The 26,957-nt window shown below is 40.6% G+C and overlaps 1 protein-coding gene across 3 annotated transcripts in view; it reads left to right on the plus strand.

Moving 5' to 3' along the window:
* Nucleotides 1-26,957, plus strand: part of LOC122401073 (putative polypeptide N-acetylgalactosaminyltransferase 9) — a 348,351-nt gene that overhangs the window by 132,891 nt on the left and 188,503 nt on the right. For all 3 annotated transcript variants that reach the window (XM_043403009.1, XM_043403011.1, XM_043403010.1), the window contains exon 3: nucleotides 13,866-14,067. The gene's annotated coding sequence lies outside the window, so the exon portion shown is untranslated. The remainder of the gene's footprint in view (nucleotides 1-13,865; nucleotides 14,068-26,957) is intronic.

The raw sequence follows: 26,957 nt of genomic DNA on the forward strand, positions 1-26,957 counted from the left end.
TACCAAAAATTACGGTTCCCGAAGAGAACCGGCCACCAAAGGGTAAGCGTTGTAACTCGTAAGTCGCGACAAACGAGACCCTAGCCCGGTTTTACATTTCCCCGAGGCCCCGGGGGCGACGAACAAACCGCACGTAACTCGAGTTTTCGCTAGCGCCAGCCCCCTTTTATCCTCCGCTGCCGGCCTCGCTATCGTAATATAGCCATAATTCATACGGGAGAAGAAAGAGTAAAGAGATTAGGTACGTTCCCTTTCAACCTGCGCCGAAACGTCTTCTCGCGGGGGGCGGCTTGATGCATTCGTACCTCGCAGCCAATTTCTTCCGCGGTTCGAGATATAAAGCGCCGACCCGGCCGGCGCCATAAAATTAGCATTTTAATGGCGATTCTTCTGCGAGAACGATCAACCGCCTCACCGACCAATATCCCGTGGTATGTACACCTTTTGCTCGACGAAGAAATCCTTAGCGGGTGGATCCTTCGTTGGAGACGCCGCGGCTCCCGTCGACTTATTGCGTCAACGTCGGGCGTCGTTTCCGGTATCCGATTCGGCGCAATGATCCGTGTGATTACCTCATTGCGCAACAAGTTCGCCAGGATCCACTTTGGGACTTTTTGCCCACGGGGAATTTGAATATCCCGTTGGGAAACACGGTGTCGTCGTTGCTTCCGAACTTCTAATTGATTTTGCAACTTGCGGTTACCGCCGTTATTGTACAACTGTTGCGTGCTATTCTTAGTCCGTCGGTAATGGCTTCCTGCGAACCCATCGTTTTTCTAGCTTTGTTCTTCGCTCTCCGTACGATCGACGTTGCTCAAGACTTCTACGTTGGGACAGGATACACTCGATCGTTGCGACATTTTTATTAAAAAAAAAATTTGTTTTCGAATTTTGGGGCATTTCTGGTAATCAAATTTCTTGATTGTATATTTTAACCCTTTGCACTCGTATGCCGCCGTATAGTCGCTATTCTACAGTTTATTATTGTACACATTGTGTTTATGTTTACATTAGCATTTCATTCTAGGGGCCCTTCTTACAATGTTTCTGTTTAAATATGTGTGTATATATAAAGTATATAAAAGATAAAAGATTTTTCCTCTTTTGTCCTGGCCAATTGGTGTTGTTCCTGTGGTCATTATAAAAACAATCATCAAGGAAAAATAAAAAATACAATTGCAATACAAGATAGTGTTTTCAAGAGGAATATTGGATCTATAAAGGCTGGTAATAAAAAATATTCCTGTGTGTCCTATGCGTTCCTTCCAATTTAGAAGTTAGTTTTATATACACATATTATATAGATTTTCACTGTTCAAGAGTGGGTGAAATGCAGATTAAATTTGTGTATTTTTTAAATTTTTTCTACTAAACCGACAAGTTAAAATGTCCCCATAAAAGTGTTTTCATTTTGATCGCATATGAAAAAAATTTCGAGTTGATTGGTAGCTTTTTCAAATATAGATACAAAGGGTTAAGACGTTTCGAATTATAATTTCCAGTCAAGTATGTCTCGTTTATCAGAGACAACAACGCAGACGTTAATTAATTTGCCCCATAAGAAATTAGCTCGGAGATTCCGTGAGCAGTCGCGAACGAGTGCTGTCGTCGAAACGGACGTTATTTCCCCGCGAACGACGCAACGAAACACATCAAACGGTGATGTAATTTAACGTGCATTTATACGGGCAGGAAGGGCAAAAAACACTGAGAAATTGAACGATCCAGGTTTTTACGAGGCTTCTTTTAATTCCTGCCCTTCGTTCTGCCATATAACCGGAGCCCGTGCCAGTAATTAGCCACGTCACATTTAAGGGATGGTTAAAGGGGTGAAGGACCTTCGTGAAGCGGCAGCCCCACTGCCGGTGAACACGCGAAATGAAAATCAGGGACGCTCATTCGAGGGTGCATCTCATTCTGTGATCTACGTTTCTCCGGCTAATGTGCCCCACCTTTAATGCACAAAATTTCCTCTGTCATTGAATGGGCGGTTTTTATTTTCGAAAGAAAGGGGAACGCCAAACGCGCCCCTGACAACTCCACCGTCGCGGATTCCATTCCGTCAGTGCTTTCATTCGCACGCGAGAAACGGCGCGGATAATAATAATTGACTTCTTATTAACGCGTTCGTTGCCACGTTGTTCATTTACACATTTATACAAATATTGAAATTCTGCGAGTCGTGATTTTTACGAAACATTTTGTATTAATATTCGTATTCGAGTAAAAACTTAAAATCTTAAAATATAATAAATTTAACAATAAATTAATCAGGAGTAAAAAAAGTAACTACATTCTTTCCTAGTCATTTTTTATGTTTTCTCAAAATCGTAACATTCAGCCTCAGATTCCTCTAAACAATATAGATGATTCGAGCGAAGAAGCAACAGAAATAGATGATACAGACGTATCTTAAAAACTGTGACTTATATATACTGGCAATAAAAAAATTATTTAAATAAATAAACTATTTCTAATATTTCTTTCTTTTTAATTAAATAATATTGCACAGTTACACACTGTCATTTTTAATTGTAATTTGTTGCATCGAAGTGTTCAAAATAGTTTTTATCGGCTTTTCCAGGCAAATACTTCACTGTGCGTCGAAACGTAACCCAGTTTTTCTATTCTGCGAAATTTCGCAATAAATAAAAATATCGAAATCCTGCGGTTCGCGATTTTCACGATACATTTTCTATTAATATTCGTATTCGAGTAAAAACTACCCCTTGAAAGCACGCTGTCGGCCCGTCGAGACGTTCCTAACCCCCGTCGAGCGCGTCCCAGAGAATCGCTCGTCCGGTTCTTCGTCGAAACCGCGACAAACGCTCGACCCGTCCTTTAAAAAACAGGTCTGAGGGTGAAACGTAGTTAGCAAGTTTCACGGACCCGAGGGGGGTTAAAGGGGGGGGGCTTAATTAACTCGCTTCACCGGCAGTTCCTGCGAGCCTTTGCCTTTCGTACCCCTCCTCTTGGCAGTTCTTCGGCCTCATAAATCCCCCTTATATCCGGGGCATCTTTCACGGCCGTTTTCCTTCGGCTCCAGAGTATCTCCGGGCAAACAGAGATTCGTCCAGCTTTCGGCTCAGCCATTAAATCCATTAACCGCCCTGGAAGGCTACGACGGCCAGACGAAGAAGGGAAAACGAAGGAAACGAAGGAATCGGAGGAATCGCACGTGCATCGCGTGCCAAGCCCGGGGAAAAGAAACTTCGTTATGAGAAAGCTCATCGTCGTACGACAATCCCGGCGCGGGGGCGTAGGAGCACCGGGGTAACTTTCCATTCGGACCTCGCTCAGCCCTTCTTCCGTCGAAGCTGTTTCCTCTCGCAGCTTGTCATCCTGTCCCTTCTCTTTCTCGGGTCGAATCTCATTTCCAGGAAATTTGCATTGATCGTGTGTATCACGTTTCTTGAATTCATTTTCTCGCCTCCTCCCTCTCGCTTTTCCAGGGACGACGTACGGAAGATCGTAAGCTCGGAAAATTGTCAGCTGGGTTACGTTTGCTTGCTTCTATACGGTATTTCCTGAAGATCGATCTTGTTTCGCTAGAACTTTTCTTCGATATCGGGTAAACGGGCCGCTTAATTTTCACGCGTTATATTTTATTAGCTCCTCGGGAAGAAACCGATCGAATTTAGTTCTCGGTCGTCGGGAGATTGCACTTCGACCATAACTTTCGGCAGCTTGGCTATCCCGCGCGTTCGAGGTTGGGATTTACTGAAATTTCGAGAGTTTTGTTTTAAGCCGCGGCCCATAGACGAGTGCACGGAATTGGAGAGCCTACAATATATTTCGTCGGAAAGAACCAGCTGCTCGAGACACGTCGGAAGTTATGGGTTTAATCTGTAGTAAGCTTGCCCGGAATTTGTTGTTTCGTTCTTAATGGCCGCGCGGTATGTATTTTGAATAGGATATGAATTTGCGCGATCGAGAGGTCAGTATCGATACTTATTATTTCATTCCTACGATCGCTTCATAATCGCTATAGAACAAAATAGAGTCGATATCGAGACTCATAATTTAATTATAAATTTCAGTCTAGTATAAAACTTGAATAAAACGTCATTTCAATTTCTTTTAGTCGCTTCAAAATCGCTATAGAACAAAATAGTGTCGATATCGAGACTCATAATTTAATTATAATATAAATTTCAATCTAGTATAGAACTTGAATAAAACACCATTTCAAATTCAGAGTATTACAGAGAAAATACCCTTTGTATCAACCGCGAGAGATTTTATTTAAAAACCCCAAGTGAACCCAAGTGGACCCCCACGGTGAAAATTACGAATTAAAAAACAGAATGTCCCTGGATTGACAAGCCTTGGGGCATAAATCCGTGAGTTTTTCGTTTCCAGTCGCTTCTCGGACCCGTCGCGTACAAAATTCCGCGTTGCAGCAATATTGTTAGAAAAATTTTACAGCACAGAATATCCGAGAGAGCCGGTCCGCGGTGAAACGTCGCGACTCGAGCGATCCGTTTCTTCCTATCCGACGACGCGAAACGTTCCCCGGTCGTCCAAAAACGAACGTAATTGCGCTCTCTGTTTAGAAGGGCGTGCATCCGCGGCCTTTTCACCGAGACAGTTGCAACTAATGCTCCCGGATTCGAGACATCGGAGGTTCTCCGCGAATTCTCGAAAGCAGTCGGTGGAAGGTTAATTTCGTCCGGTAAGCTGCCGAGGAAGAAGCCCAGATTACATCGTTCGAATTACTGGGGCGCGAGCGGAGAGCTCCGGTGCGTTTGGGGGTGAAAAAGAAAAGAAGGTAGGATAAAAAAAGAAGAGAGAGAGAGAAAAAAAATGCGAACCAACGACGCGAAAGAGAGAGAAAGAGCACCGAGGGGAAACGAAAGGGCAGGAAACGGGACCTCGTTCTCCGGCGACCACCATTGTTGCGCCTCTGTGCCGGAAAATTCTCACTACCGTTTGTGGATCCTCTCTTCGCCACTTTTCCGCGCGCCCCTTACCCGGCTGTTTTCCTCTTTCTTTCCTCGCGAGCGGCGCCGCGGACTTGTTTTACGACCTTGTAATTACTGGATAGCGGTCTGAAATGGACACGTGCCTGGAATATTTGTGCAACAGCGGCGTAAAGGGCACGGGAATACCTCCTTTATCCTTCGTTCGAAGGGCGCGATGAAAGGTCTGTTGGAACTTATCGGCGTTTCGCCTCCGTTCTTCTCTTCGAATCCGTTTCATCCGGAATAACTGTCGTCCGTCGACGTAGAAATTGATCGGGCAATGGATGGTCCAATAAGTCTGGACCGTTTTTCGGTCGTTTTGGTAATCAGTCACGCGGATTCTATAAGCAATTAGCATCACGTTCGTCCTGGGTCGGTTTAAATAGCGATCAGCTTCGACAGTTGTCGAAAGCGTCCCGTTACTTTGTCATGTATTTTTCCTGGAATAATCATTCTTGCCAGAATTTATAAGTCGTAAGAATATTCTTGCAACGTCGGTGATTCGCGTTTATTTAAACGATTCGAAAGACTTTGACGAAGTTGTTCGCCCTCGTCGTCGCCTCGCTGGTCGGGTAACTAAACACAAAGGGATTTTAGCTGTCATCAAGGTAACGAGAGTAATTTTTAAGGAGGTAAACGAAGGAACGCTTCCCGAAGCGGAAAGTCCCTATTGTCGCGCCTTGGAGCCGGAAAATGTCTCACTACTGTTTTGCGGGACTGTTCTCCGCTTTTTCTGGCCGTTTTTCCATTCACGGGCGCCGTTTCGAGTTACTTCAGAGCGCCGTAATTGTTGGATCGTCGTCGGGCTGGAACTCGTGCTCTGAATGCCTACGCGAGGGATAGAGGTTTTAGATTGTACGCTCGCGTTAGATGAAAGTGGTCCGCGAAGCATTTAAAGAAAGAGTTTGTTACGATGGTGAAAATGTTAATAACAATCAGCGGTACACGGACAATGAGAAGAAAAGCTTCTTCGTAGCTTTAATTTCTCAATGTCCACTTCATTCAATTACCAAATCGAGTGTCAGTAATTATTCTCAATATTTGAATTCGTGTAACTTCGTTAAAAATTATCGTAGAATCTTGATTCTTCCTTCAAATTAAAGCTTGAAGTCTCTACTTTACGATACCATTTTCGATTTTCAGTTTAGTTCATATCCACTAATGTAGGATCTTAAATACGAGGGCATGTTTCTGATAACGAAATTTGCAAAGTCTAATACCCTCTATGGACTTGCATCAATTTTCTCGGACCATTTAATTTAGAATATTACATAGTTTAGACCTTCTTTTTTAATTTGAAACAAAAATCGAGCCGCTACGATTTTTGTTTTTAATTTACCGTGGAAGGTCCACACTTTACGATATTGGCATTGAAACGCTGAGAAAAGATTTTTGCAAGTCCATAGAGTGCAATCAATAGGGGGAGTTTCCCTAGTATATTTTATGCCTTCCATACTGTTTTATTTATAATTTAACAATATTAGAAATTAATATAAAGCAACAAAACAAATAGTATTATTATAATAGTTAACTGAAACTTTGGTATAGAATTTCAACAGATCATAGGTGTCCTCTAGTACCGGACATAGCAATAAGTTCAGAACGTAACTCAAACCAGTTTCAATGCAATAGGAGTTTATAATTTGTACGATACACTAGATTTTAATTAGACGCAACAATCAATTGATTTTTTTAGCTGTGTACGCGCGACTAGAACATGGCGAAACTTGATCATCGTTTATTCTATCCCTACTATTATTTACGCGAAATAACGATCGTATAGCGTTTCACAATTTAAAGATATCGCTACTGTCCGGTTTCAGAGGAACTCCCCCTAATTAAAAATTATAAATCGATGTCTGTTCCATCGAGTAAGAAATTTGAAATTACATAAATCTCGACGCCACTTGTGCCCAAATTTTTCGCCACCCCCCGTACCCGATTCGTCAACGTTTTCCCGGGCCTGGGTCCGTAATCCCGGTTGCCCGAGCGCGTCAAAAAATCCAGCCGTAAGATATTTCAAGATTTCGCGTCTCATTCGTCTTGGGGATCTCCGAGGAATCCCAAACACGAGGAACGAGATCGAGAGCCGTGTGTAGCGTATCGATCGATCGGAGGTTGGGCGGTTCGTGGGTTTCGGGGCGCCGAAAAGGGTCTCGCGTCCTTGGAAGAAGGGAGGGGGGAGAGGCGTCGTGAAAAACGACGTTACCTGTCCCCACCCACCCTAATCGATCGAGTTGGCTCGATGTAACCGGTAACGCGTGGACAAAAGCGGCGTTTCCGGGCGCCGGGGGACGATCAAGCATCCCTGCTTGAAAGCTGAAAGGAGACCGGGAAACGGTGCCGGAAAGAGACGTCGTAAAAGCGGAGGGGAACGAGGGGGAGGGGGCGAAAATAGAGCGGAAAGCACGGGGTGAAAGAGATGCAGCCGGGCCAGCATTTTTCAAGGGGGACACAATGCCGAATTTACATTGTCAGGGCCGCGATAGCGACGGCTGGGGATAGCCGCGCGATGAAAAAGGAAGACCCAGCAGGCTTTATCCGTCAGCTTTGACCCTACGCGTTTACTCAACGTCCGTCAGACATCCGCGTCGCTGAAAAATCGACGGACGCCCTTAATCCGGCCATCGGGGAGCCTTGCTTCGACTTTGTCTTCCGATCGCTTGTTTTTCCTAAGACTCCTCCGCGTTGACGCGCTCATCGAGAGGGGGGAAAAAACGGATTTATATTATCTAGTTACCAAAGAGTTTGTACAGAAAGATGTCGAAGTGCAATCGTTTCGTTTTCTCGTGTCTGTTCTCGAGAATTATTAGACTAACGACTGCCGCGAATCGAAACGCGTCACCTCCGGAGGAAGCGTTCCCAAGAATCGTGTTTATTCGAATCTTCTTCGTAGTTTTACGCGTAGTACCCGCCGGTAAACGTAGCGATATTCCTTCAGACTCAATTTGCATAAATTCCTTGAGGAAACACCGAATGTCTCCGCGTCTAAAGCAGTGTCTGTCAGATATCTTTACAGACGACTCAAGCTACGAGAGTTTCCCTTCCCGTCGTCTCTCTTTCACCTTTACATTATTCAGTCCCCAAGCAACTGTGAATTTCGTCGTTCGCGACCCCTGCTTTTTACACCATGTTAGTTTGCCTTTGTTTGAAAGTCAGACAGGGTGTGCCTGCAGGTTTGCGGGAAGAGACGAGAGATAGAACACAGGAAGGGGCTCGTCGAACAATATGTTGGGTATAATCACAGACGAGATGCAGAATAGAACAATATGTCTCGAATTTAGGGGGCTTTGGTATCCCCTTATCGTTTCGATATTAAACGCAACATTATCGATCCGGAACAGAATGGCATTATACCTCTGTTGGAGCAAAGATTTAACACAATGACTGCCACATCGTCTCTAAAGATGCCTTTGACTTTGTTAATTTTCGATAATTCGATGGTGTTCTCTATGATTTCACAGAATATCTAATTGTATGCATATTGTTAAGAAAAGAGCTCGAAAAGCCTTTTTTTTAGAGTTAACTAAGCTGAAATTAAAATGCCTTCGAAATAAGGATCCTTTTGGGATATCAGCTTTCGGCGAACTCACAATCCCATCCAAACTTAAATTCTCGTTGAAACTGCGAACAAAGAGTCACAAACGGGGCGATGAGAACTTGAGATCTTTGGAGTTCTCTGCTTGTTGGTCAGACACTTCATCTACTGCGACCCCCGCTATCCTGCTGGCTTTGGAGGCTCCCTTTCTTGCGACCTATTCGGTTCATGCAACGTCTAACTAAGGAGTGGACAAATTTATTACATCGCATTATCAGGGCAGACGACGTTGCAAGCAATGCACGAATACCAACCTTATTGCGAACATTCTTTTAATATAATCCCTACTTAAAAATATTGCAATCTTCTATCTTCTGCCCTCTAAAAACAGTTCATGTTTTATGGGCATCGAATCGACAGAGATTCAACCCAGAAAAAGACTCATTTTCTATGCCAGTCATGTTCCCGATGTAAATGCCATTAATCTCTTAATTTTTTATTTGTATTACGAACAAGCAAATAATGCTTTCTGGTAGTGTATTATTCATTGAATAATAAACTACCGAAGGAACTGTACAGCCCGTTCCACGTGGCTGGGTCCAGCCATAGCATCGAAACAGTAGAACGTAGTCTTTATTTTTATCCAAAAACTATAACATTAATATTAGTGAAACAGTGCCAGTGTAAGATATTAAACTTTCTTCCTCTTCCGAAAGTTTGTTTTATATGAAAAGTTTCGATCTTCGAGAGGTTCTGGCCTCTATCGACGTTCTTTGCTCATCGATTAAACGCTCTTCGTCCTTGTAGCTGTTGAAACGTTTCGGTTGGGCCAATAATTGCCCCCATTACCTCCTTGATTATTAAAAGAGGTTTGGTACCTTCACCTTTGACAGTATCCCGTACTAGGACGCGTCCAGTCGATGGCTCGCCTGTCAAAGTATCTTTTTATTAGTCGTACAATTTTTCGTCGACGAGTCGTTTGTCGGAAACGATGCAATTACGACGACAAAGTGCATTTTGCGACCGGTCGATAAATGCATCGCGCCAGTGCCTGCACGGCAGATGGTTTTTGCGTCGAAACGAAGCTTGGGGAAGATTTCAGGAAAGGACCACTTTGTCGGGGTCTGGTTTTGAATGCAACGTCAGAGCACCCGGAGTTTTCGTCGTTTCTGTTGTGGTTGACCGCAAACAGTCTTGGCGAAGCTTACGAGCAAACACGGTTCTCTTGAGTTGAGTACTTTCACTGCAGCTGTCGAACTTCCCTTTGCGTTGCGCTGCATCCCCTGGCATGTTGAAATTTCGAGACGTTGCTCGAGATTAGAATTTAAATCGCTCGGTGTTTGCGTCCCTTTTTCGAGCGGATTAACCAGAAATGCCAGGAATTGAATGCAGAATTTTTAATAGCTCGTTAAATACGAAGGACGTATCGCGGCCTTGTCGTTTGTCCTGATTTATGCTTGCTTATCACTAAACCTACCAACACTTCGTGCGTACCCATTCCTACCATGACCGGTCAAAGGACCAGTCTTTCTTTTTCTTTTTTACGAGATAACGTACACTTTTTGCATTATATGTAGAGAAAGTTGTGTTTTGAAGTTTATTCATCAATATTCATCAATTTTACTGTAAATGTTTGTCGACATAAAACAGAAACCATTTGAAAGGGAAGATAGAGAAAATATTAATAGTTTCGAACGCGTTGACTATTCTAGATTATCAACGAAGCAAATATCTGGTGATTGAAATACCACTGATACAGTTTTTCATTTTTTCTTGAGGGGGATTAAATAAAATATAGTTCCAACTACAAATAATTGAGGAAAAACAGAAGATTTACGGCAAAGAAGAATGAATGGAAGTGGAAGTTTGTAGGAGTTTGCGTCGAACTAGATAAAACTATTGGTTAAGGTATCTGTTGCACCGGAAATGAGCCTCGTTCTCGGCTTGTTCTACGTTGTTCCGGTTCACAAGCTGGAAAGCACAGAGCTTGTTGCTACCGAACGCTCCATGTTGCCATTGTGTTAATATTTGAGGAAGCTTGGTGGTTCTTGTTCATGTTGGTGGGTGGCTGTCCGACTCTCTCGCTCGCTCTTTCCATCTGCCTCTTTTGTACCAAATTAATCACCCGTTAGAGAAACAGTAGACTTGCCTACAGAGTGTCTCATTCGCGTTTCGCCCATACTTTTCTATGTGCTTGCATATTTCATTCGTGACTTTGTGAAACTTTCGAAAGATTCTTTTAGAGGAGACACCGTGTTAGAACAGCGAAGATTTATGAAAAACTTTTTCAAAAAGAACATAATTTGCTTTGTTCTTAAGTTACGTGATAATTTTATTTACAAAATTCTCAATCGTTAGGTTCAACTGATAAAATTAATTATTTCTATACGAATAAAAACTGTACAGTGTGTCGTTCCTGAATTTCACGAAGATGCGGTTCGATTTTTAACAATACGGCTGAAAGCTAAACAGGAAATCATCACAATAATTCCGAGGGAAACTTTTCTCGTATATTGTACGTAAGTAGAAATCTTTCCCAAACAAATCCGTGATACGTATTTCCGGATCCTTCTTGCAACTTTGTTTTCTCCGTTGATTCAATAAGAATCCTAAAGTTTCATAAAGGCAAGTTTCGGAACACGTATTGGTTATCAACGGCAACATAATTTCTCTTGCATTACTTGGCAACTTTATCAAGAATTCGCGTAAATACATCAAACTCTTCAGTATTTCAGTCTTCAGTAGAATACAGTTCCTAATATTTAAGAATTTCTTTTCACAAAACTCTAATATTTCTATTTTTATCTAGAATTTCTTCGAGATTTCTCGTACCTTGTCGTCTCGATACTATTGTCGAACGTTGGCGAATAGTGCGAAAGCTTGGGGTCGTCGACCAGTGATCATTATTGGTGCATGTTGATTCCGCGACCGAACGAAACGGAGTTTCTTTCGCGCCACTTGATCCGAATTAAGCCAGCCTGGAGGAAACACGAATCGCGTCGCTAACGTCGTGTAAAAACATTTCGTCTGGTTGGTTCGCGAGCGAGCACGTACGGTGGAAGAGAATTCAAGCAGCTGAAGCCACCGTTACAAAACGTCGGGACTGTTAAGCCCCCCCCCCGTTGCCAGGACGGGATTTTATTGTGCGTTCTACGGTCAGCGGTAGCTACGTTGCCTGTTTCTTCTGTCGTTGACGTGCAGTCAGAATGTCTACGACCACCCACGCGCCCGTCCGTTCCTCCATTTGCCCCGTGTTCATCGAGTCTTTGAATGTTTTACGCTCGCAGTGTCGTTCGAAGTTGCACTTATTTAAAACGCTCGCCCTTTCCGGTTCCCTGCGTTTCCATTCGCGTTCATTTCAAGGAAAAACCGTAATCGCGGGGAACGCGGAATATTCTGGGATTTTCCGCGCGGGTGAACCGTTATGTACGCATTGTAATTAATTGTAAGAATAACGATGAAAATGTACGTAAGCGTATAAACGCGCAGAGACTTTAGCGGACGGATAAAACGTGGAGCGTTCGATTTCCTCGTTGCGATGCTCGAAGAGATTTCAACGCGTTTGTTTGTTCGCGAGCCGATTTTTGGAATTGATTGACGTGAATCTGCAAATACGAGTTTAATTAATTTTGAAAATTGAATTCAATGTTTTTTCGAATTCAATATCCTTTCGGTATTCTTGGATGAAAACGCTGCAGTTCGTAATTAAGTTTTCAGCTTGTTTGTATACAATGGCTCCATCGATCGTAATATTGTAATATTATCTTGTGAATTTATTTTCGATATTTGGCAAGCAACGATTTCCATCGTTAAATGTTGTAGCCATCGTTTCTCCTGGTTCGAAGTAAAGAACTTTGCTCGGTGTTCATTGTCATTCTTAATTAACTTCAATTAATCTTCTTATTTTCATGCCCGTTCGTTGAATTTTATTATCCGGCTTGCACTTTCGCTAAACGTTTCTCGAAGTTGGTCGCAGTTTTATAAATAATAACGCGAGAGTCTCGGTGTTTATTTTATGTTTTCTGGCGTCGTTCGTTCGCCGTGTTTTCTTTACATCCTCAGTGACATTATTCAGGGGATCTAAGAACCCCTTTTCATTTACGAGAAAACATTTAAACGTCTCTACAGATAATTCTTGTATTTTTGTATTCCCCCTCGGGAAACATGTTTAATAAAGCACGCCACTATCGTTCCTCCCCCAAGACAGATGTCTCTTTCAATGTGAAAAGGAAAAGTTATAGTTGCCGTGTAGTTAACTCAGTCGCGTAGACTTGATAAATACTCTGAGCTGACGGAGATAAAATTAAAATTGAAATTGAAGGTGGCATTACAGAATGTCAGAACTATTAAGCTTTCGCTAATAGAATTCTCGCTTTATCGCTGCAGTCAGCGGTGAGGTTGCCATTTTTATCGTTCTTATCGGAGATCGCGAGCCAACGTGGCCGTAATTGTTATTTGTTTTCTAGATTTCTGACTGTGAAAAATTTAACTTTGTTTCTCTTCGTTACGAAGCTTCTGACTCTTCTTTCCCCTGACTCTTTCTCATTGATTGGCCATTTTCTATCTTATTTCGTTAAAAGTTGCATAAATATTCCATGGGAACAAATAAGTTGAAAATGGAACATAAAACTTTGTTATTAGAGGCTTTGTTTGTCGAGAAAATTCATTAGAAATAAATGCGATAGAGTTTGGACATCAATGTAAGTAGAAATATCGAGGTGTGGTCAGACGAGCCAGAGAAATTTTCAAATTCGATTATCTCGAAAACAAAGCATCGCATAACAAAATGTTATTCTACATTTTCAACTTGTCTTGTCACATAGAATCACCCTCTGTTCGTTTGCACCACGATTACTGGGGTAGTTTAATTTTTACAGTAGCCCGTCTGACCAAGCGTTGACCAATACTACTTGATGGACTTCTACGAAAGTCTGGCAGTATTTAAACGCCTCTTTAATGAAGGAAACTGATGATGTTTAAATTAAAACACATTCTTTATATATTTGATGCAATAAATAAATTCCCAAAACAATTATTGTTTTAACATTTATTTCTTTCATACAATAATACTGGAAATAAATATTCGATACAGATGTCCTATATACTGTTAATTATTAATCTTTTCTGTGATCTTTCAACCGTTTATCACATAGATTATCATAAATTTATCGATATATAATCAATCTAAATTTTTTACGAAGTTACAAAGTCTGTGATTGTGACTGTGAATGCTTGCATTTTTTGCTAAAAGTTACGAAACACGTCGGTGAGTGTTGCCAGTTGAAAAATCAATTGGAATTACGTTGGAACGAATTTCGTGTTACCGTCTCGCTTACAAGAATTTCTTTTTTTTTTACTTTCAGAGTCATCGAGGTGTGAGTGTCTACGCGAGTAACGGTTTTCCGGCTCGATTCCCGAAACTTTCACGGTTATTCGCCTGAGCCCGACGACTTCGTGAGAGATTGTCTTCTGGTATAGAAAACGAGAGCTGATGAATGGCGAACGGAAGTCGATCATCTAAGTGAATCGGAAGCTGTGAACCGAGGACGTTCTCACGGCTCGAAGGTAAGTTTCACTCTTTCGGCACTCGGTTTTTCTCGTCAAGCGTTGCTGGCTCGTCTCTCGTGCGTTTAAAAATAAGTAGTAACGAATTCGTCAAAGAAAAAAAAGCGAACAAAGGTGGTTTAAAACCCTTACACAGGAATTGAGACGAGTTACAATTACAATAACACGTAGAAAAGTTATTCGACCACTTCTGATCAACTTCAATCGTTAGAATAATAATTTTTGCGCGTTCCATGTAGGACAGTCAATCAGAAAATTGACAGCTAATTTGTAACGATGGATGTTTCCTATAAAATTTTATCATAGTGGTTTTGGAGCTGCCTGACGATTAAAATAATTGTCAGCCCATCCACCGGTGACAATTTGCACAGATCAAACATCTATGAATCCCTGTAATTTCATGGAACGTTTATTTAGCAAATCACTCGACTTAATGGCGTCTCCCAAGTTCGTAGTGTGTCAAGCATGGGCGCTTTGATGATAATAATCTTGGTTCCAACATTCGAACGCGTGTTCTGAAACAATAATAGTTCTGTTGGTCTGATGCATTCGGGTGCATGTCCAAGAACGCTTCTATGCATCAACGAATCTGTGTCAATCGTATACCATCCCGGTAAATAATTTATTTAAACGTATTATACATTAAGCATTCCGCTATATTTGCGATTATTGTCTCGGCGATCCGTCGTTGCACGAAATTACAAGTAAAGAGCATCGAAAATGATTAATATCTATTCCATATTTTCTTGCGTACACATTTCTGGTGGAACGAATTTATTCGGCCAAACAAACACTAAAAAATACATATCCAAGTTCACGTGTAAAAAAAATTGAAGTGATATTTGCAGGATTTATCGGATTTTATGGCGCGTAACTTGTCAACTGTCGCATTGGTGGACGCTTCGATCTTCCAACGTTTATTTAGAACTCTTAAGCGGACTCTCAATCCCAACTTAATGCTGATTTTTACCAAATTGGTAAATGGAAATCAACACTCCTTTAAAGCATTTAAAAAATAATGAGCTAATAGAAGATTACATTGACATATATTAAATAATTATTATTTTAAACTTGCCCCAATAATCCACTTTCCAACAATAACATAATCATCGATGTTTAAAAAATATCTTGAATGTCAACAAGCTCCAGTTAGATCAAACGTATAGAACATCCCTGGATATAAAAGTCTGACGTATCTAAAATAATGATTTTAAAAATGAACGTCGCTTCGGTGTTGACATGTTCATTTCTCGTGGGGGTGAATTTCGACATCAGAGTATCCCTCAAGTTGTGAGGAACAGAAATATTCAACTTACGAATCGCGTATGAGGTTCATTTAAAGAATCATTGCTCTAGAACTCGCTGGAATATTACAAGTTTTGAATTTTTTTCTCCCAGGCGGTACCATAACGCTATCGTTCGTCCCAGCGTAAATCGTTGCGCAAAATTAAATCCGTATACTTGGCAGGCATGCAACGACGTCGCCGATTTGACGTGGCGCGTTCACGCTAATCTCGGATCCGTGGACGGTGTGCGTGTTCTGAGACAATGGCTCCTCGGTTAGACGTGTGCATCTAGGCGTACACATTCAGGCGCGTTTAGCCGCATGGCTGCGTATCTGGCACGAACACATATGCTCGCTTAGATACGCGATATCATGCACGCCGTTAGGCCGAGTAGATCCACGCCTAATCTACCCCTTTGTGTGTCGTAGACAAAGGATCGTGGACTGGCGAAAGAGATCTCCGGGAAAGAAGCTCCCCGCGACTCGCTACAGGGAGAGAATCGAGTTCTCGCCGGAGAGTAGCACAAACACGCGGGGGATGGGGGGAGGGGGACCGCGTTGGGCATAATTTTCTTTCGTGGACGCGAGCAACTCGTCGCTAATAATTTTCCCCGGTTTCCTTTGCCCGCTTGCTCGGGCGCTAATTAGCTTAATAAGTCGGATTCGGCCGTCGGGACGCCCGGCGTTTCTGACCATCCGCGCGAGCCTCTCCAGCTTGGGATTCTTCGAGTGCTGGTTCCTGGGATTGTACAGGGCGTCCAAAAAGGTTGGAATAGGTCAGATAGATAGGAAAAGTATACACTTACGTCTGAAAATGATTTCTTACAAAGATTAAAAGTAGGCCTGGTCCCAATTTTTTTGAACACCCCTGTTATTTGACTCACGAGTTCTGGGTCAAAGATGGCCCATTCTGACGGAATAGAATTTTGCAACGCAACAAAGGAAGCAGTGTATAAAGTGTATACGTGTTTGGATCTCAGTTTCGATGATCTCATTTGTTTATAACATGTAGATAGGATGTGGTCGAGAGTAGTCACTTATGGTTTTTACGTTCACGTATTTATCTTCTTTTATGTTAAATAGCTTTTTATAATATCAAATAATATAGTTTACATAGTTACGTTTGAAGTGTCCGAATATTTGAATCCGACCACACGCCTGTGACCATTCCTGACATCCTTTGCAGCAGAGAAATATCGAATTAAATAAGAGTTCACTTTTGAAGGATGCACCATTGTGTTTGAAGCGACACTCTGTGTGGGTGATCGTTCTCGGTCTGTTCGCCGTGCTTTCAAGAGTTAATGTGGCAATTCCGTGCGAGCCATCTGTCTGCGGCTCGATCTAAAAACAGCGTGACATTTCAATCTCTGTCTTAGAGTATATTCCACGCTCTTTACTCATATAAAACTTAGACGTTCGCAATACTATTCTCGTGTAATTTGACAACTTCCAGACAATGCTGATGCTAAAATTAATCGCCGTTAAATATTTCTTAATATTTATACTCGACCATTCTCGAACCGGAGACAAATGATTGACGGGAACTTTTTGCGACCGGTACAGTGATCGATAACTGTGGATTTTTTTATAGTTCACGAAATTTTTAACGTAAATTATCTAAATATATATTTGGGGGACTATTTTTTGTAAGCCAGCAGCTCCTAATATAATTTTCTAACTAGATTGTTATATTTTTGAGAATGGTTATGGTCGACAGGATCGTTGATCTTAAGTTTTCCGAACGATCCAGTTAAATTATTCGCGAAGCTATAATATAAGAAGGTTTTCCCTTTGTACCGTTCTTCTGTCGACCAACGTAGAAAGCAAGCCATTAGGGAAACGCGAGGTAGGAAGAATTCCGATAATAATCGATATTAAATAAATATCTAAACCCCACCCCCTCTCGGTCGGGTGGCTGCAAATTCCGTGAGTCGAGCGAACCTTTGATCGTCCCCTGGCCTAACTCATATTTTTTTTCTACTTTTTCTCGATGTCTGCCTCTTCTCCAGGCGTTTCCAATTAACGTCGAACGTCGCGAGACGCGACTTTCAACCGTTCGGCGTTTCTCTTTCAGAAGGCGGTTGGTAAATTACTTTTTAAGTGTATCTGCCGCCATTAAGAGGCAACGACGTCGTTTAATGACTGTCCAGCCGTAGTGTTGCCTTCGACGTTCTCGCGATCCACGCCACCGACCTACGTTCTTCGTTCCTGAATGGTCGCTTAATGGACATCGAGCATCGGCACTGATGCTTCGTGGTTCACCCCCCCTGTGAAATGAATTAATAACACTTAGCCTAGGAAGTGGACCACTGGAGACAAGTTAACGTCTCTCGACGGGTCGATACTGTGAAATATAATACAAAATAACGCGATCGAATCAAAGTCAACCGTTCGAGCTCACTGAACGCCCAATATTATATTCAAATCTCCTTATGACGCTGCTTTGGTGCGGTTAGGATCTCGAGAGAATTTGTAGGAGGACCGAAAAGGAAAGGAGAGGGCGCGTTTTGTCCGGACCTGCTAGTGGACTCATCAATAAGGCTTTCTAGCAGACCCTGCTTTAAACGACTGGGATATTGGGAAGTCGTTCGAGGAGTGTATAATACATATAGCAACCGAGGGGTCGGTCGAGCGCTTGTGAGAGCGCGATCCCTCTGGTGGCGAGCATGGGAGGCGACGCCACATCCTTTTGAACCACCCCCATAATTTTCCCTTCCACGAGCAACTTTTCGATTCATCCAGTGATTATTTGGAAAACTTGCACTCTTAGAATGTGTATCTAATGTTTTTCTTACAAAGTGGAAAACATTAGATACTAAACCGAGTTTCAAGCGTTCGATAATTCGGTTGGTTAATTATGCAGTTTCCTTCAAAGCGCGACGGGCAGCGTTGTTAATTTAAATGGAAAGTAAATATACTTTTAACCTAATAGCGAGGGCAAGGGATTAATTCAAGAGTTGGCGTGTTTACTGGCCCAACACAAACAGAAACACGGAGTTCGATGGATTTCAAACAACCATATCGTATGTTGAATAAGGTAATGCAAACTTTGTTTCACCGCGCGTAACTTGATAACGAATATACAAATTTTTGTCCGTCGAATATCTGTCGTAGTTGTGCTATTCGAACATGAAGCGTACAATGTAATTTGTATTAAAACAAAGGTCTGTGTTTCTTCATTTTGAATACTCGACGTTTTATCATTAACAACAGTTGTAAATATTTGGTGAGTACTACTCATGAGAATACGGAAAGAGTAATTCGACAGTTTACACATTGAATAAATAATTATCCACGGGTTTAATTTGGATAAAATTAAACTAGCAGAGAAAAGGATATTTTGAATAAATCTTTTCTGAAATTCTTTAACGAGATGTCAAAGCATTATCATTACAAAATAATTATTAATAGCCACTTCTAACACAGATAAATACAGTGTTGGTGTTAATTCTTATTCGTCTGTTATAATACTAGCGATAAATCTAGGTTGATAAAACTGGTTTAAAATGAGAAATAATAATTTGGAGGGGCTGAACAAATTATAAGGAATTCATTTTCCAGCGTCTTTGCTATTTGTACGTTCGCCGGGAGAAACTGTTCTCGGTTCCATCTGGCAGACAGGAAGTGGAAGTCGGATCTTGGCAATCATAAGCAGCCTGATCCTCTTAGATGTGAAGAATGGTATCATTCTTCCTCTCGAGGCGTCGTCTTCAAACACGCTGAGTCGCCCGCGATGAAAAAGCGCCCTTAGCATAGGTTAAACGGCCCTGGTAAGGTCACGATGGCGATTATCATGTCTGCGACTTGCAAGATATCTTGATGCACCTTTAGCAAAAAATCTTGTCGTTAGTTTGCCTCCGTTGCTGCCTGCGCAGCGTTTCGTTACACAGAGAGGGGTAATTGAAACGACAAATGAATCCTTAATCTCGAGCACTTTTTTCCGCTCATTGTCAGCACTTCGTTAGTGCGGCGCTGAAACGCATGAAACACCAGCTTCGCAAAGAATTCTTTTACCAAATCGAAAAGATCCGTTCCGTGGGCACTTTACTTTTTCTTAAAATTTCGGAATTTTACAAATTTCGTTTATACGTCTTTTATTGTAATTGGAAAATTTCTTTACTCCAACAATCGTATCTTCGTGTTAATACGCATAATGAGCGTTTCGCAGCAGTTCTCGTCGTTTTAACGGCGCCTGTCGATGTAACCAGCAGGATGATTTATATTTTAATTAGAGTATCCGGTACGGCGTGCAAGAATATTATATTTCGTGCCGAAATTGAATTCGATACGATCGGAAGTGTGCACGGTTACTGGTAAAATATGAAATATAATTTTTAATTTCGTATACTACATTCTTAATTAGCCCCGAAATTCCTATATTTTAATTAACGATTTATATTCTCGCCGTGCGCTCGGCGATTCCGATAAATTGAAATAAAATTCGTCTCCAGGCCGTACCGGAAATCCAACTGGCTCCCATAATTCGAATTCTTCGGGGTTATGAAAATTCGTAAAACTATTAAGATAATACCATCAACGTCGGTGCGTCCCGGTGCTCGTGTCCACGTCGATCGATCGAACATCCGACCCAGAGTGACCCTCTGTTGTCAGTTGAAAATTCCGCCATCGTCGAATTAAAAAAAGAAAAAAAAAAGGAAAACACGAAAAAATAACGAGAGAAAAGACTGTGGAGATCGAAATGTTCCTGCCGACGGAACAAAGGATCTGGGTTCGATTTTTCTCGTCGCTGGTGGTCGAATATAACGAGAGAGCGGTTCGACGGTCGCCTCGACCAGTGAACGGGATGCCTATGATAATTTCGATGATGCGTTTCTCGCCGCAGGAGCACCAGATCGGATCGGATACGGGCTTTAAGCCGCGATTCGTGCCTCCGCGGACGCACAAGGACGACCACGTGTGGGCGTCGAGCACGTGCAAGGGTGTGCACGACCGACAGGAATGCATATGTATGCCGTGAAAGTCCGCATTCCTGACCAGCGGACGGATTGTCGCCAATTTACGCAAGGTCACTTGGTATTCCGACGATGAAACGGGATAATTGAAGGGGTAATTCGTTCCTAGACCTGTATAACCCTGTGGAATAGCCAGCGATGTTCGATAATCGAAGGCACGGTCGAAATATTTGGGAATGTATCTTTTAAAAAGTTACATGGAGTCTCGGTATGATCATCGAGGAGGAATTGAGTATGCATGGGGGAAAACAAATCGAAAATAAGAAATGAAATTTTTTCGTTGGAGGCTCATGTCTCATAATATGATTTGGACTTGGACTTCGGTGTTAGTAGAACGAGTGGGCGGTGGACAGACATCCCACAAATTATCAAATTCAATTATCTCGAACACTGAGTCTCGAACGAACAGATACGAATGTAGAAAATGGTTCGAGGAAAGGAATTATTTGAAAACTTATCTTTCAGACTTACTGCAGAAGAATTCGATGGTTTTCTTTCGTGAAAGATCAGACATGTCTCAAGTAACTTACAGAAATTTAGTCAAACGGGAATACTAATAGAGAAACTCGACTATTCGTTGGTATAGTAAAGCTAAATTAACAACTTCTGCCTTGTTTTGAAGCTAGAGTTAGGTCTATGACACTTGACCACACTGTAATTACAACATAATTATGTAGTTTGTACGCGCTTTAAAGATTTGCTACATAAAACTCTGATCGAAGCACAAGAATTAGACTTCAGAAACGTGGAAAAATGTTTCACGAAATAACGAGTCGAAATATTAATTGTTGGCATAAACAATGAAAGACCGCTGCAACGATACATCGTATTCACAATTAAACCTTCTGGCCGTAGGAAAATACTCGAAGAGTAACTGCAATTAAATAATAGTAGGAAATATTTTTTGAAAGTTCTGTAAAACGTATTTACAACAAATACAGGAAGGAGTACTACGTATCGCGCTTCTGCCTCCCCAATTACCCGGTTTAAATCCCATTGAGCAGCGGCGAGATGAATTATACAGGGTGTTCGGCCACCTCTAGCAAAAATTTTAATGAGCGATAGTAGAGGCCAAAATAAGACAAAAATCAAGAATACCAATTTGTTGATGGAAGCTTCGTTAAAAAGTTATTAACATTTAAAGTGCCGCCCTTACTGAATTTTTTTCTCGAAAATGCGCAAGATTTCGGGGGTATGTCTATTCACCAAAAATGACTGTAATTGAACCCTACAACCGAAAATAATTTTTCCACAACGATTTGCGATTTTTTAATTTTCTCGAATAATTTCACACCTTCTCTATTTTTTTTCTCGAAAGTGGGCAGGAATTCGTGGGTGTGTCTAATGACAAAAACTGATTGTAATTGCCCCCCGCAACCGAAAATAATTTTTCCACAACGATTTGCAATTTTTTTTCTCCGTTGAAAAATTTAGGCACCTAATTGGATTTTCAGTAAGGAATTTTTTTCTCGAAAGTGCGTACAATTTCGGAGGTATGTGTAATGATAAAAAATGATTGTAATTGATCCCCGCAACCGAAAATAATTTTTTTAGAACGATTTGAAAAATTTTTTTTCGCCGAAAAATTTCACCACCTACTCGATTTTTTTTCTCGAAAGTAGATAGGATTTCGGAGGTATGTGTACTCACCAAAAATGATTGTAGTTGACCCCCGCAACCGAAAATAATTTTTCCAGAACGATTTGAAATTTTTGAATTTAATTGTTAATAACTTTTTAACGAAGCTTCCATCAACAAATTAGTATTCTTGATTTTCGTCTTATTTTGGCCTCTACTATCGCTCATTAAAATTTTTGCTAGAGGTGGCCGAACACCCTGTATAGAGAAGTAAGGAAATGTAATCAAACATCCAAAGCTCGTTTCTGAGAAATATTGTAAGACGGTTGGCAGCAGAAATATTCGACAAGAGAAGTTGCAAACACTTATAATTACGAATACGAAAACTGTGCAGAATTATTGTACATTTGAGAAGGGGAGTTATTTTTAGTGAAAAGGATAAACATGTTTCGAAAAAAAAATAACAGTTATCGAAACACATATAGATTTCGAGATATTTCCTTTAAAAATGATGAAATAATTCGATACGCTTGCACGCGAAACATCAAATTTCTATCAGAAAAAGTGAAAAATGACGGAAACGAGATTATCAGCGTGTCAACGAATCGGATCGGAATTCCTTTGTGAAATAAAATAATTTTCATACGGTCGCTCCGACTAACGAGCTGCAAGAATTTATATTAGCTCTCTTCTCGCGAGATTTTAACGACAATACGTCCACGTATATATGCGAATATATATATATTTTATCATTTTTAGTTCACGGATTTCACCGGTATTAGTTTTCCATAACTTTCTTTCGGCGCGATGCAGATATCGAATTCCCATGCAATCTGCATTTTAAACTGCGCCATTAACCTTGATTAATTCGATGCAATTAAATCGAGGTTAATTCCCCGCCGTCAGACTTTTTCGTTTCAAAATTATTGGTCCGGCGGTCACGATGGAACGCTAATTATTCAGCGAACGTATAACAATTATCGGGTTTCGGCGGTTTCCGCGGCGTTGCGATTATTCATTATTCCATGGTGCATCTGGAATATGAGTCCTCATCTGGGATAATCAGCGAACTACCATTTTTTGCGGGGCTGCATAAGGCGATAGTTCGTTCCGTCTTTTTATTCTTTGGCTTTTTTTTAGAGCCTGGTAACAGCCAGTATGGTTTCGCGAACAATAGAATACTTCATTCCGAATGTACACTGAAACGTAACATCGACGATTATTTCGTTTGCAACAAAATAATGACCCCGCTAACAAATCCCTAGCTGTTCAGTTTATTTTTTTTAAACAAAATAATGATTTACCTGGAAAATACTCGCGACTTCGTGTTTCCATCTCCCCCCTCCCCCGCGATGTTTCCCATGGCGGCCTTTTAATAACAAAATTCTGCTCGTGCCTTTCGGAGGCTAAAGAATTTTTCATATATTTCTCATTTCAAGGAAAGTTTCATCTTCCCCGAAAATCGAACGATACCTTTGGATTTAATATAAATTTCTAGACAGTTTTTTTAATAACAACCTGAGTAAATATTTGCCTCGTGTATTTAGATCTAAATTCCTTGGACTTAAATATTAGAATCTATTGAAATTTTAAAATAAATGTTTTAATACGTAATTTTGTAAAGCAATTTTCAATCGTCTTTTCAATCGTGTCGTCTAAAATTTATTAGGTACTAATTTTAATTGAATTTAAGAAACTCACATTTAGTTTGCGAATAAAGAAGCACACGAAAGTTATTTGTTTCACACGTTCTTTATGCGTGCCACGAAAATCTTTATTATTTATACGCTGGCAACTTTCTAATAAATCTATTCTAAGCAAAACTGTATTATTAAGGTACCGGAATCATTTCCATCGTGGTAATTATTTGTATTGTATCGTATCGTTTCCGATTCATCTTTGTCCGCGTTTCGTCTGTCAAGAGAGGTTTAATTAGTCAATCTATCTTGCACGCGACTTTCACGTTATTAGTAATTCAGTTAAACGATTAATTTCTCGTAGTTACTAATGTTGACGCAGCTGACGCGAACATTGAAACGCGTTTCTTGTCCAGATGAAAAAGATGACTCTTCCGTCTCCGTGAATTGATTGCAGATAGAGTTTCTAATGAACTCAACATTCCGTAGCTTTCTTTACGTTGCTTTCTTTTTTAAATCAGAATCCATTCGAAGTACAAAATTTTATCAGTATTCCCGAACAACTGAAAACATCCTGATGCATTTGCGGGGTTAAGCTTGAGAAGATAGTTCGATATTTTAAGTTACCAGCAGTAACCTAGTTCCTTTTTCTTCGTATAAGTTTTCCCGCTCTTGTAATCTTCGTCTGATACACTTCTGAATTGCCGAAGTTTCCCAGAACGAAATCAGAAGGGGTTAAAACCGATAATCTAGCAAAGTTTTGTCTGTATGTTCCGTCTTATGAAATTTTTTAAACTTCCGTTACGATTTCATTAAGTTTCTTTCATTGAATTCGATAAATAACACACGCGACAGCTTGGCTTGTCCAGAAATAAAATTAACATAATTTTTTATCGTGTTAAAATAGAGGAATATTGCAGATTCTTACGACCAAAAATACGGGAATTTAAAATTTGGTAAGTCAGTAGATCAAAGGGAAAGATTTTAAAAAGAGAATTTATGGAGATAATAGAAGAAACGAATTTATTAATCCCGAAATGCCATTTGTACGAGAGTCCTCTATTGGTTTTTCGATGTAATTCTGTAATTTTAACGAGTATAAATTAACGAAGGAATAACTCCCGAGTATCGATTTTCTGAAATCCAATTCGCTGTTCTATTTGCAAAACCATTTCGTTGGAATTTCCACGTATGGCAAGAGAGAAACGCGAGGAAAAATTAAGTGAAAGAACTCGAAGAAGGAAATCGCGGCAGACGTAGGTCGGTGAAGAACTTTCCGGGGAAGGTTTTCTGTGATTTCTGGAAGGAAGGAATCAGCAGAGTTAGTACTCCTTCCGGTAATCCTACTTAGGGAGTTCAGTAATGCCGCGGCTATGAATAACGGTGGGATTACGCGGCAAAAGTCGACGGACGATCTCTTCTTTTTCCGCCGGCCACTGGCAGAAGGAACTTTCGAATCTTCGTATCGTTGTTCGTGTCCGCTGACTGACTTTTCTGTCCAGCATCTGACGAGCAGAGAAACTCAATCAGAAATCACTGGAACCAAACAAACGGAATGCTTGGCTCGGAAATTTATAAAATATTAAAATTCTGTGGCTTGACAATTTCTTTTTTTTGCATTCGTCAACTTCTTTTCGTTCCTTTTCGGATATAAATTCGCCATTTTTTATAGTAAAAATTAGTAAATTTTTTCTTTAGGTCGAGAAATTCTCAACCAAAAAAAGTACGGTCACGACTCATTTTCTTTACAATACTTGAATCGATATTTATTAAATCTGCTGTTTTATTATTTGGCCAGAACATTACAGAGGGACGATTTCTGTCTTGAAATAAAAAATAAAGTGCAACAGAGGGTTAATATCGCGGGACGGAGAAGAGTTTGCTGTAAAGCTTGGCGTCCATCGACGACGCTGGATCTACGGTTTAATGGCGAAACTTTCCAAGCGTAAAGATTAAGTGTAACTTTTAGTGGCGGGCAATTATCATCTCCGTGACTGCGATCCATGATATTTTTATTGCGCGAAAACACGAGCACGGTGCAAACACCGTGGCGTTCTCCCGATCGTTTTAATCAACGTGGTCGTTAATGGCACGACGCCGTCGTACGAACAGTCGCGGACTGCCGAATGGTCGGAAATTAATCTTCGATCTCTGAACTCGTGTCTTTGTACAGCTAGCCAACTACCCGGAAATTAATTTTATCGCAATTTTAATACCGCTTTGCGTGGATCCGTTACGATCGTCGCAAGAAATCACGGTGGAATCGAATCAGGAATCGAATTAGCGCCAGGCAAGTCACGGAGCAACGTATGATCCTGCTCCAACGACCATATGTTGCGCCATGACTGGCGAGCACCATATGTCGCGATAGATTCACGGGATCAAATTAGCGCTAGCAAGTCACGGTGCAACGCTAATGTATCATCGTTTACCATAACACGAGTATAAATAATTCTGCGAGATGACCGATTCGATCCTTCCATCAATTTCGATCTACTTGATGATCCGTATTTCTTTCATCCGACGACTCATCGTTCGTGGCAATCTTCGTCTTTCGAGCAGTATTTCATTTTCTCAGCTTGAGTTCACTGTTGCAAAGGTGAACTCGATATAAATTATAAGAATGTATGTGTTTTTTTAGGTAATAATTAAGTGCAATGTAAAATATACTGTTCTGGATCCATCATACACTATAATTCTTTCTCGAACTGTACATTGATTTTCATTTTTTCTTTCGTATGTGGCATTTTTATCTTCCTTATACTAACTTTTGTTTTTATATTAAGCAGGGGTGGTCATCTAAATTATAGCAATGTATAGTTTTATAATTGACTCTAATATACAATATACTTTTCTGGGTCCATCGTACACGTTCTATAATTCTTTCTCAAACTGTACATTGATTTTCATTTTTTCTTTCGTGTGTGGCATATTTATCTTCCTTATACTAACTTTTGTTTTTACACTAAGCAGTGGTGGTCATCTAAATTATAGCAATGTATAGTTTTATAATTGACTCTAATATACAATATACTTTTCTGGGTCCATCGTACACGTTCTATAATTCTTTCTCAAACTGTACATTGATTTTCATTTTTTCTTTCGTATGTGGCATTTTTATCTTCCTTATACTAACTTTTGTTTTTATACTAAGCAGCAGTGGTCATCTAAATTATAGCAATGTATGGTTTTATAATTAACTCTAATATATAATATACATTTCTGGGTCCATTGTACACGTACTATAATTCTTTCTCAAACTGTACATTGATTTTCATTTTTTCTTTCGTATGTGGCATTTTTATCTTCCTTATACTAACTTTTGTTTTTATACTAAGCAGCAGTGGTCATCTAAATTATAGCAATGTATGGTTTTATAATTAACTCTAATATATAATATACATTTCTGGGTCCATT

The sequence above is a fragment of the Colletes gigas genome, unplaced genomic scaffold, assembly GCF_013123115.1.
Source record: "Colletes gigas isolate AHSC1104 unplaced genomic scaffold, ASM1312311v1 Colletes_gigas_Sc00021, whole genome shotgun sequence".
NCBI classification, from domain to species: Eukaryota; Metazoa; Arthropoda; class Insecta; order Hymenoptera; family Colletidae; genus Colletes; species Colletes gigas.